General features: G+C 43.7%; 1 pseudogene; it reads right to left on the bottom strand.

Annotated features, from left to right (window-relative positions):
• Positions 1-8,623, bottom strand: part of LOC124040252 — a 19,578-nt pseudogene extending 10,955 nt beyond the window's left edge.
• Between the last annotated feature and the right edge of the window lie 2,413 nt (positions 8,624-11,036).

The raw sequence follows: 11,036 nt of genomic DNA, 5'->3' as shown, positions 1-11,036 counted from the left end.
ATAAGATCTCCCTATACGCAGATGACATCCTCCTCTATGTAACAGAACCCCAGGCTAGTATCCCAGCTATTCTTGATGTGATCAATTTGTTTGGTACCTTCTCGGGATACAGAATAAATTGGAACAAGAGTGAATTAATGCCCATACGGTCGCAAAATACCTCCTGGCTAGAACATCTCCCATTTAAGTTATCTTCAGAAAAATTTACCTACCTAGGAATTGTAGTTACCAAACAATACTCCTTACTATTTAAAGAGAATTTCCCCTCTCTGATACAAAAACTCAAAGCAAACATACTATTTTGGAGAACTCTCCCAATTTCTCTGCTCGGAAGAATTAATGCCATTAAAATGGTCTTCCTCCCACAACTGCTCTACCTATATCAGAACATCCCAGTATTCATACCTAAATCCTTTCATAAACAACTGGACTCAATTATCAATCCTTTCATCTGGGATTATAAAACACACAGGATAGGTAAAAAACACCTCTGTAAATCCAAGATGGAAGGAGGATTGTCTCTCCCAAATTTTATATTTTATTACTGGGCCGCTAACCTCCGCATTGTTACGTTTCTGTTGGATGACGTACTCCCGGCATCCAGCTGGCTTAGTATGGAGCGGGAGGAGTGTCACCCCTTCTCTATTGGCGCTGTGATTTTGTCGCCTGTCAATCTGGAGATGTCACTTTATTGTAACAATCCTATAATACATAGCACAGTCCGAATCTGGAAGCAAATTAAAGTCCACTTTGAGCTCAGACCAATGTCATTCATGCTCCCTATCGCCAGGAATCCCTCCTTTGCCCCTTCTAACCTTGATAACACCTTTGAGCGATGGGGAGAGTTGGGGATAAGCACCATAGGGGATTTATACATAGAAGGGACCTTTGCTTCCTTTGAGCTGCTGAGGGAAACTTATAATCTTCCCAGAAGTAATTTTTTCAGATACCTACAAATTAGAGACTACGTTAGAAAACACCTCCCAACATTTGAGAATGCTAAACCTTCCATGTTTGACGGATGCATAAAAATATGCCCCACCTCAGATAAACTGATTTCGCGTCTATATGATGCTTTTCAATCTGTTAGCACACCTTCTACTGATGCCATCAAGGCAAAATGGGAGGAAGAACTAGGGACTGACATCTCAGTGGCAGACTGGGAAGAGAGCTTGGAGTATATCCACACATGCTCCATTAATTCCAGACATCGTCTCATACAATTCAAGGTATTACACAGATTACACTATTCCAAAACTAAACTGCATAGGATATTTCCTGATACATCCCCTACATGTGATAAATGTCAGGCCACGCAGGGTACACTACTCCACTGCTTTGCCCTATGCTCTAGCTTGCATGGTTATTGGTGTGGAATTTTTAGGATCCTCTCTGAAGTTTTGGAGACTTCAATAGATCCAGACCCGCTTCTGATAATCCTGGGAGTATCTGAGTCCCTAAACAGATTAACCAACCCCCAAAAACAACTAATCTCGTATGGTCTCATCTCGGCAAAAAAACTAATCTTGTTGTTTTGGAAAAGGAGGGAAGCGCCCTCTACCAAATTATGGCTCAGTGAATTGGCAAACACTGTACACTTAGAAAGAATTAGATATATTCTGAACAATAAATTATCAACATTTGATAAAATCTGGCAGCCTTTCCTCTCCTACTTGGACGAGTCGGCGCTGTGAATTTGTACTTATTAACGCACTCTCAATGGTAAAATTTTTATCTACCTTTGGGCAGCGTGTGCTGGCCCTACCACCCGAGCAGTTGGGAGGGGGGGGGAATAGGGGATGGGGGATAGGGGGGACATCTTCCCTCTTTCTTTCTACGTGTCCTTGTTTTGTATGTCGTGTTCTGTATTATTTGTTCTGCACCCAGAACTCTGGGTCTTGTTGTTCCTGTATGCTCTTTTATGTTTAGATAAGAATTGTATACCTGTCATGTATACCTATACACCATTCTTGTGTGTGTTTAATAAAAATATTTGAAACAAAAGAAAATTAGCCTTTGGGGGACGTCACGATGGGGGTAGGTCTGTTTTTGCCTCTTCGTGCGGTGACGTCGCGCCTGAGGGGCCTGTAGTCCTCGGGCAGATTATATCGGTATTCCAGTCGTAGGGGATCTGCAGGGTTCCATGCCCCATACCGGCTGTTGAAGGGGTCCGGATATTGTAGCCCAGGAGTATATTTCGGTGGTAGCAGAGGATGGGACCTTGCCCCACCTGGAGACAGGTTTCGGGTAGTCGCTGTCACCGGTGCGAAACTCTTCATCAAAAACGCCAGTATCTGCAGGAGAGGACGGTGACAAGATGGATCATGAAACCGTGTGGTACAAAGGACTAATGACTCACAAGAAACTCCCTTTTCTTCAGTTCTCGGTCTTTCAACACTCAGGGCCAAATCTGTTTTCCCTTGACTAGAGGAATGATATTTATCAATAACATTTAAGATTAAAAAAGATAGCTCATCAGTCAGTCAGTTGAGATCAGTTATGGTAGGGTAAATAAAATTAAATAAAATGATATTGAAAGTCTGTGTTGCCCAGCAACAGCCCCAAAACATCACTGCTCTAGAGGAGATCTGCATGGAGGAATGGGCCAAAATACTAGCAACAGTGTGTGAAAACCTTGTGAAGACTTACAGAAAACGTTCGACCTCTGTCATTGCCAACAAAGGGTATATAACAAAGTATTGAGATAAACTTTTGTTATTGACCAAATACTTATTTTCCACCATAATTTGCAAATAAATTCATTAAAAAATCCTACAATGTGATTTTCTGGATTTTTTCCCTCATTTTGTCTGTCATAGTTGAAGTGTACCTATGATGAAAATGACAGGAATCTCTCATCTTTTTAAGTGGGAGGACTTGCACAATTGGAGGCTGACTAAATACTTTTTTTGCCCCACTGTACATCCTAGACGTCAAGTTAGCAGCGGCAACTGTAAACGTGGGCTAGGAAAGGACGGACAATCTCCTCAGAAAGACAGGGTACCACAAGACATATTCTTCAAAGGACAAGAGCGATCTCTGCTGGGCAACCCACCCTTCCATCTACGACCAATCTATCAAAGCGGAGCTCAGAGTAAATATTTCTTGCATTTTCCTTCTTCAAATGGGCGGCTATTTAGAATGGATAAGACTCTGTATTTACGATAGCATAGCTTCATAAGGTCCGATAGAGACCCAATCTTTTTGTTCCTCAGTCTTCTCGCGCTTTCATTCAAACCCATTCCCCTTTCTTTGTGTAACCAGCTATAATATTGGTTCCTTCCATAAGGGACGTTTTCTTGTATGACATAATTAGTAATCGATGTATGATCCAGCCTGTGTATATGTAATTCTGTGTGATTATTTAGGTATGTAGTAAATAAATAATTAAACCAAAATTTGTATTGCTGATTCAACTTGTTAGCCAGGGTTCGTGAAGATAACCAAGAATTTTACGACGTTCAGATGAGATTAATAATTGACTGCTATTGATATAAAAGATTACCAGGTCTATTCGGAAGATAACGGCTCTATAAACATTCTTCCGTGGTCCCCCGACTTTCTAGTTAATTACACTTACATCATTAGTTTAATCAGGTAATATTAATTATAGAGAAATTATTTTATAAAATAGCATGTCATATCATTTAATCCGGCATAGCAAAAACACAACAGCACCCATTAGATTTAAACTATTACACATAAAATAAACTTAATATATGAGAATAAAATAAAATACACACCTTTGAAAAAGACACATTTTCCATCATGTCGTTCATAACCAGAGTCTATATCATCAGGTAGTCCAACCCAGAAGACCGAGATAGGCATTGGGTAGTTGTCCAGGACAAGGTTCCTTCTAACTCTCCAGAACCAGCGACCCTGGCAACGACAGAAGATACCATCAGAACATAATCACCTACGTCATCCTCTTTTGGGAGATTAGAATGGAGTATGAAGTAATACAACTATACAAAACAGTGTATTCTTAGACTAGCCCTGCTTCTCACCTTGAAGACGAACATCTCCCCTCGCAGCATGGTGACCGTATCAAAGTCCCCGTCACAGATATTGGGGGCAGTGTGGTCTGGCTGCTTTGGGGGGCGACGAGGCTCATCCCTCCTGATGTAAGCGGTCACCGGCACTGGATCAGGCCAGGGGATGGTGGGGTCTGGGTCGGGTATCGGAGGGAGGGGAGGTGCGTATGTGGGATCTGGTTCTTGTTGGTCTGGGGTATAGGTAGGGCTGAGGGGGTCTGTCTCAAGGGGACTATCAGGGGTGGTGATGGGGGCTCGGTCTAGAGGAGCAGTGGTGGTGGAGTCTAGGTCTGGAGGAGCAGTGGTGGTGGGGTTTTGGTTTGGGGCAGTGTCATCATCAGCGGTGGCGGGTGGGTCCTGAGTGGGAGCATTGTCTGGAGATCCTGCACAATCCAAGATGATGACATAAATGCTATGGGTTTGACAATGAACCTCACATATATCGCTACATGCTTTCTCTGCCCCCACCCCTCTCCCTTTTCAAGTTGTATTAGTCGCATGTACAGGATACACATGGTATACACAGTCCAACGAAATGCTTACTTGCAGGTTCCTTCTCGACCATGCAACGACAATAAGAAATTATAAAAGACAACAAAGTAAATGGCTCAGTAGAATAGCGCCTTCTCTTGTTAGGTTGCTCTCTCTCATGACCCTGTGAGGGAGGACGTCAATTAAACTTGTTCTACTATGCATGTACACTACCGTTCAAAAGTTTGGGGTCACTTAGAAATGTCCTTGATGGCCAGAAACAAATCACTTTCTTCTGAAACTCATCAGTCTGTTCTTGTTCTGAGAAAAGAAGGGTATTCCATGTGAGAAAATGCCAAGAAACTGAAGATCTCATACAGCGCTGTGTACTACTCCCTTCACAGAACAGCGCAAACTGGCCCTAACCAGATTGGAAAGAGGAGTGGGAGGCCCCGGTGCACAAATGAGCAAGAGGACAATTTGTAAGTCGCTCTGGATAAGAGCGTCTGCTAAATTACTTAAATGTAAATGTAAATGTAGGACAAGTACATTAGAGTGTCTAGTTTGAGAAACAGACGCCTCAAAAGTCCTCAACTGGCAGCTTCATTAAGTAGTACCCCGCAGAACACCTGTCTCAACATCAACAATGAAGAGGCGACTCCAGGATGCTGGCCTTCTAGGCAGAGTTGCAAAGAAAAAGCCATATCTCAGACTGGCCAATAAAAACAAAAGATTAAGATGGGCAAAAGAACATAGACACTGGACAGAGGAACTCTGCCTAGAAGGCCAGCATCCCGGAGTCGCCTCTTCATTGTTGATGTTGAGACAGGTGTTTTGCGGGTACTACTTAATGAAGCTAGGCTACCCTGGGGCGGCAGGGTAGCCTAGTGAAACTAGAAGGTTGCAAGTTCAAAACCCCGAGCTGACAAGGTACAAATCTGTCGTTCTGCCACTGAACAGGCAGTTAACCCACTGTTCCTAGGCAGTCATTGAAAATAAGTATTTGTTCTTAACTTACTTGCCTAGTTAAATAAAGGTTAAAAACTAGCTGACAATTGAGGACTTGTGAGGCATCTGTTTCTCAAACTAGACACTCGAATGTACATGCCCTCTTGGTCAGTTGTGCACCCGAGCCTCCCACTCCTCTTTGTATTCTGGTTAGAGTCCGTTTGCGCTGTTCTGTGAAGGGAGATCTTCAGTTTCTTGGCAATTTCTCACATGGAATAATAATAATTCTCAGAACAAGAATAGACTAATGACTTTCAGAAGAAAGTTATTTGTTTCTGGCCATTTTGAGCCTGTAGTCGAACCCACAAATGCTGATGCTCCAGATACTCAACTAGTCTAAAGAAGGACAGTTTTATTGCTTCTTTAAATCAGGACAACAGTTTTCAGCTGTGCTAACATAATTGCAAAAGGGTTTTCTAATGATCAATTAGCCTTTTAAAATGATAAACTTGGATTAGCTAACACAACGTGCCATTGGAACACAGGAGTGATGGTTGCTGATAACAGGCCTCTGTACGCCTATGTAGATATTCCATCAAAAATCTGTGATTTCCAGCTACAATGGCTATTTACAACACTAACAATGTCTACACTGTATTTTTGATCAATTTTATGTTATTTTAATGGACCAAAAAAGTGTGTTTCTTTCAAAAACAATGACATTTCTAAGTTACCTCAAACTTTTAAACGGTAGTATAAGCATGTGTGTGTATGTATTATCCGTGTGTGTGTATGTGATGGCTGTGGGGGCCTGAGGGCAGGCTCCTCACCATATATCTTCTGTATTCCATTCCTATCATCCTCTGGGAGTGAGAAGATCTTTGTGTCCATGTACTGGTAAAGGGGAACCATCAGAGTGCCCCAGACCCAGAGCATGGCCTAGCTCATGCACCGCAACCAGGAAGAGGTCAATACCTGGAGGGAGAGAAATGGGAGAGAGGGAGAGAGAAAAATAGGAAGAGGAGAAAGAAAACGAATATCAAAAGATATCAATAGGATATTCATTTTGAACAAGGAAATAGTAGCGGTAATAGTGATTGAGGGGGAAATGGGGGCAAACGGGATGTGGTTGTCAAGGATCCAGAGTTCATCAGCGTCAAAGTGTGTGTCTCCGCCCATCCCGGACCCTGGGTAGTAGGCATGAGCCAGAGACCCCCCCTCGCCCTCAAACAGAGACATGTCTCCATGGAAACCAGATGCAAACAACAGCATGATCTCTAGCGTGTCCTGGCTGCTGTTAGTGATGTCTTGGAAAGCGACATCTTCAAAGCTCAGTGGATTTTCGCGCTCCCACACCTCGAAAGCTCTGTGGATGGCCTCCAGTGTCCGAACCTCACCAACCTTTGGGGTGGTGTTCATAATGCTGGGAGAGGGGGTTGAGGATTAGACTAAATATTCTTAGCACATACACTACCGGTCAAAAGTTTTAGAACACCTACTAATTCAAGGGTTTTTCTTTATTTTTACTATTTTCTACATTGTATAATAATAGTAAAGACATCAAAACTATGAAATCATGTAGTAAATAAAAATGTTAAACAAATCAAAATATATTTTACATTTGAGATTCTTCAAATAGCCACCCTTTGCCTTGATGACAGCTTTGCACACTCTTGGCAGTCTCTCCGCCAGCTTCATGAGGTAGTCACCTGGAATGCATTTCAATTAACAGGTGTGCCTTCTTAAAAGTTAATTTGTGGAATTTCTTTCCTTCTTAATGCATTTGAGCCAATCAGTTGTGTTGTGACAAGGTAGGGGGGGGGTACAGAATATAGCCCTATTTGGTAAACGACCAAGTCCATATTTTGGCAAGAACAGCTCAAATAAGCAAAGAGAAACGACAGTCCATCATTACTGTCAGTCAATACAGAAAATAGGTCAATTTCAAGAACATTGAAAGTAGCAAAAACCATCAAGCGCTATGATGAAACTGGCTATCATGAGGAACGCCACAGGAATGGAAGATCCAGAGTTACCTCTGCTGCAGAGGATAAGTTCATTATAGTTACCATCCTCAGAAATTGCTGCCCAAATAAATGCTTCAGAGTTCAAGTAACAGACACATCTCAACATCAACTGTGCAGAGGAGACTGCGTTAATCAGTTATTCATGGTTGAATTGCTGCAAAGAAACCACTACTAAAGGACACCAATAATAAGAAGAAACGTGCTTGGGCCAAGAAACACGAGCAATGGACATTAGACCAGTAGAAATGTGTCCTTTGGTTTGGAGTCCAAATTGGAGATTTTTGGTTCCAATAGCCGTGTCTTTGTGAGACGCGGTGTGGGTGAATGGATGATCTCTGCATGTGTATTTTCCACCCTAAAGCATGGAGGAGGTGTTATGGTGTGGGGGTGCTTTAGAGGCGAGACTGTCTATGATTTATTTAGAATTCAAGGCACACTTAACAAGCATGGCTACCACAGCATTCTGCAGCAATACACCATCCCATTTGGTTTGGGCTTAGTGGTACTATAATTTGTTTTACAACAGGACAATGACCTAACACACATCTAGGCTGTGTAAAGGGTATTTTACCAAGAAGGAGAGTGATGGAGTGCTGCATCACATGACCTGGCCTCCACAATCCCCTGACCTCAACCAAATTGAGATGGTTTGGGATGAGTTGGACCGCAGAGTGAAGGAAAAGCAGCCAATATGTGCTCAGCATATGTGGGAACTCCTTGGAAAAGCATTCCAGGTGAAGCTGGTTGAGAGAATGCCAAGAGTGTGCAAAGCTGTCATCAAGGCAAAGGGTGGCTACTTTGAAGAATCTCAAATAGAAAATATATTTTTCACCGGTAGTGTATATATAGAGGGTCATTACAAATTACATATGTTGTCAGTGGTCTATACACATATGGGAATTCAGGTCTCTTTGCAGTGTTGTTTATACTGACGTTTGCACGCCAGTCAGGGGGAAATCTGTTTGAGATTCCCAACATGGTTTTCTTAGAATCCCCCAGCATACATAGGCCTACCACACACCTGTAAGTCAGAAGGTTCTTGTCCCACTTCTGGCCAGTGAGAGCGTAGCGTTTCCACCTCACACCATTCTCAGCCTGCTCAACAGATTTGTCTGGGACTCCACAGCGAGGCCTTCTCATGGCCCTAAAAGGGGAGTGAAAAACACAATTGAATAGAGCCCAGATAATAACATAGATATATAGGATCAGATACATTGTTCATTTAAGGCTAGAGTGGTTCCACAGTGCTAGACCAGGAGGTGCAACTTTTCTCTGTCTCAGAATAGCTCTATAATATAATCATGACCTTACATTATTACATTATCTTGACATCATTATCAATTTAGTTTCTATCAGTCTGTACAGTATAACTGAGGCTGCCAGTAGCATCCATACTGCATGTTTGACATCTGTCGTTTGGCTTGAGACAGGTAGCCAAACCTCCGCAACCACGATTACAATTATACAACAGACCTAGATAGATGGCGTGAGAGCTAGAGAAAGAGAAACAAATAGAGAGACAAGAGAATTGAGAGATTGAGAGCAACATCAAAGGGAGAGCAGTTAAAATATATAGAGAGTTTAGGTGACCTAAACTGGGATATGCTTAACACCCCGGCAGTCCTACAATCTAAGCTAGATGCCCTCAATCTCACACAAATCATCAAGGAACCCACCAGGTACAACCCTAACTCTGTAAACAAGGGCACCCTCATACACGTCATCCTGACCAACTGGCCCTCCAAATACACCTCCGCTGTCTTCAACCAGGATCTCAGCGATCACTGCCTCATTGCCTGTATCCGCTACGGAGCCGCAGTCAAACGACCACCCCTCATCACTGTCAAACGCTCCCTAAAACACTTCTGTGAGCAGGCCTTTCTAATCGACCTGGCCCGGGTATCCTGGAAGGATATTGACCTCATCCCGTCAGTTGAGGATGCCTGGTCATTCTATAAAAGTAACTTCCTCACCATTTTAGATAAGCATGCTCCGTTCAAAAAATGCAGAACTAAGAACAGATACAGCCCTTGGTTCACTCCAGACCTGACTGCCCTAGACCAGCACAAAAACATCCTGTGGCGGACTGCAATAGCATCTAATAGTCCCCGCGATATGCAACTGTTCAGGGATGTCAGGAACCAATACATGCAGTCAGTCAGGAAAGCTAAGGCCAGATTCTTCAGGCAGAAGTTTGCATCCTGTAGCTCCAACTCCAAAAAGTTCTCGGACACTGTGAAGTCCATGGAGAACAAGAGCACCTTCTCTCAGCTGCCCACTGCACTGAGGCTAGGTAACACGGTCACCACTGACAAATCCATGATTATCGAAAACTTCAATAAGCATTTCTCAACGGCTGGCCATGCCTTCCGCCTGGCTACTCCAACCTCGGCCAACAGCTCCCCCCCGCAGCTCCTCGCCCAAGTCTCTCCAGGTTCTCCTTTACCCAAATCCAGATAGCAGATGTTCTGAAAGAGCTGCAAAACCTGGACCCGTACAAATCAGCTGGGCTTGACAATCTGTACCCTCTATTTCTGAAACTATCCGCCGCCATTGTCGCAACCCCTATTACCAGCCTGTTCAACCTCTCTTTCATATCGTCTTCAAAGGGGGAGACACGCTGGACCCAAACTGTTACAGACCTATATCCATCCTGTCCTGCCTATCTAAGGTCTTCGAAAGCCAAGTCAACAAACAGGTCACTGACCATCTCGAATCCCACCGTACCTTCTCCGCTGTGCAATCTGGTTTCCAAGCCGGTCACGGGTGCACCTCAGCCACACTCAAGGTACTAAACGATATCATAACCGCCATCGATAAAAGACAGTACTGTGCAGCCGTCTTCATCGACCTTGCCAAGGCTTTCGACTCTGTCAATCACCATATTCTTATCGGCAGACTCAGTAGCCTCGGTTTTTCGGATGACTGCCTTGCCTGGTTCACCAATTACTTTGCAGACAGAGTTCAGTGTGTCAAATCGGAGGGCATGCCGTCCGGTCCTCTGGCAGTCTCTACGGGGGTGCCACAGGGTTCAATTCTCGGGCCGACTCTTTTCTCTGTATATATCAATGATGTTGCTCTTGCTGCGGGCGATTCCCTGATCCACCTCTACGCAGACGACACCATTCTATATACTTTCGGCCCGTCATTGGACACTGTGCTATCTAACCTCCAAACGAGCTTCAATGCCATACAACACTCCTTCCGTGGCCTCCAACTGCTCTTAAACGCTAGTAAAACCAAATGCATGCTTTTCAACCGATCGCTGCCTGCACCCGCATGCCCGACTAGCATCACCACCCTGGATGGTTCCGACCTTGAATATGTGGACATCTATAAGTACCTAGGTGTCCGGCTAGAATGCAAACTGTCCTTCCAGACTCATATCAAACATCTCCAATCGAAAATCAAATCAAGAGTCGGCTTTCTATTCCGCAACAAAGCCTCCTTCACTCACGCCGCCAAGCTTACCCTAGTAAAACTGACTATCCTACCAATCCTCGACTTCGGCGATGTCATCTACAAAATGGCTTCCAACACTCTACTCAGCAAA

Source organism: Oncorhynchus gorbuscha, linkage group LG01 (assembly GCF_021184085.1).
Source record: "Oncorhynchus gorbuscha isolate QuinsamMale2020 ecotype Even-year linkage group LG01, OgorEven_v1.0, whole genome shotgun sequence".
Taxonomy (NCBI): domain Eukaryota; kingdom Metazoa; phylum Chordata; class Actinopteri; order Salmoniformes; family Salmonidae; genus Oncorhynchus; species Oncorhynchus gorbuscha.
This window is presented reverse-complemented; position numbering and strand designations above follow the sequence as displayed.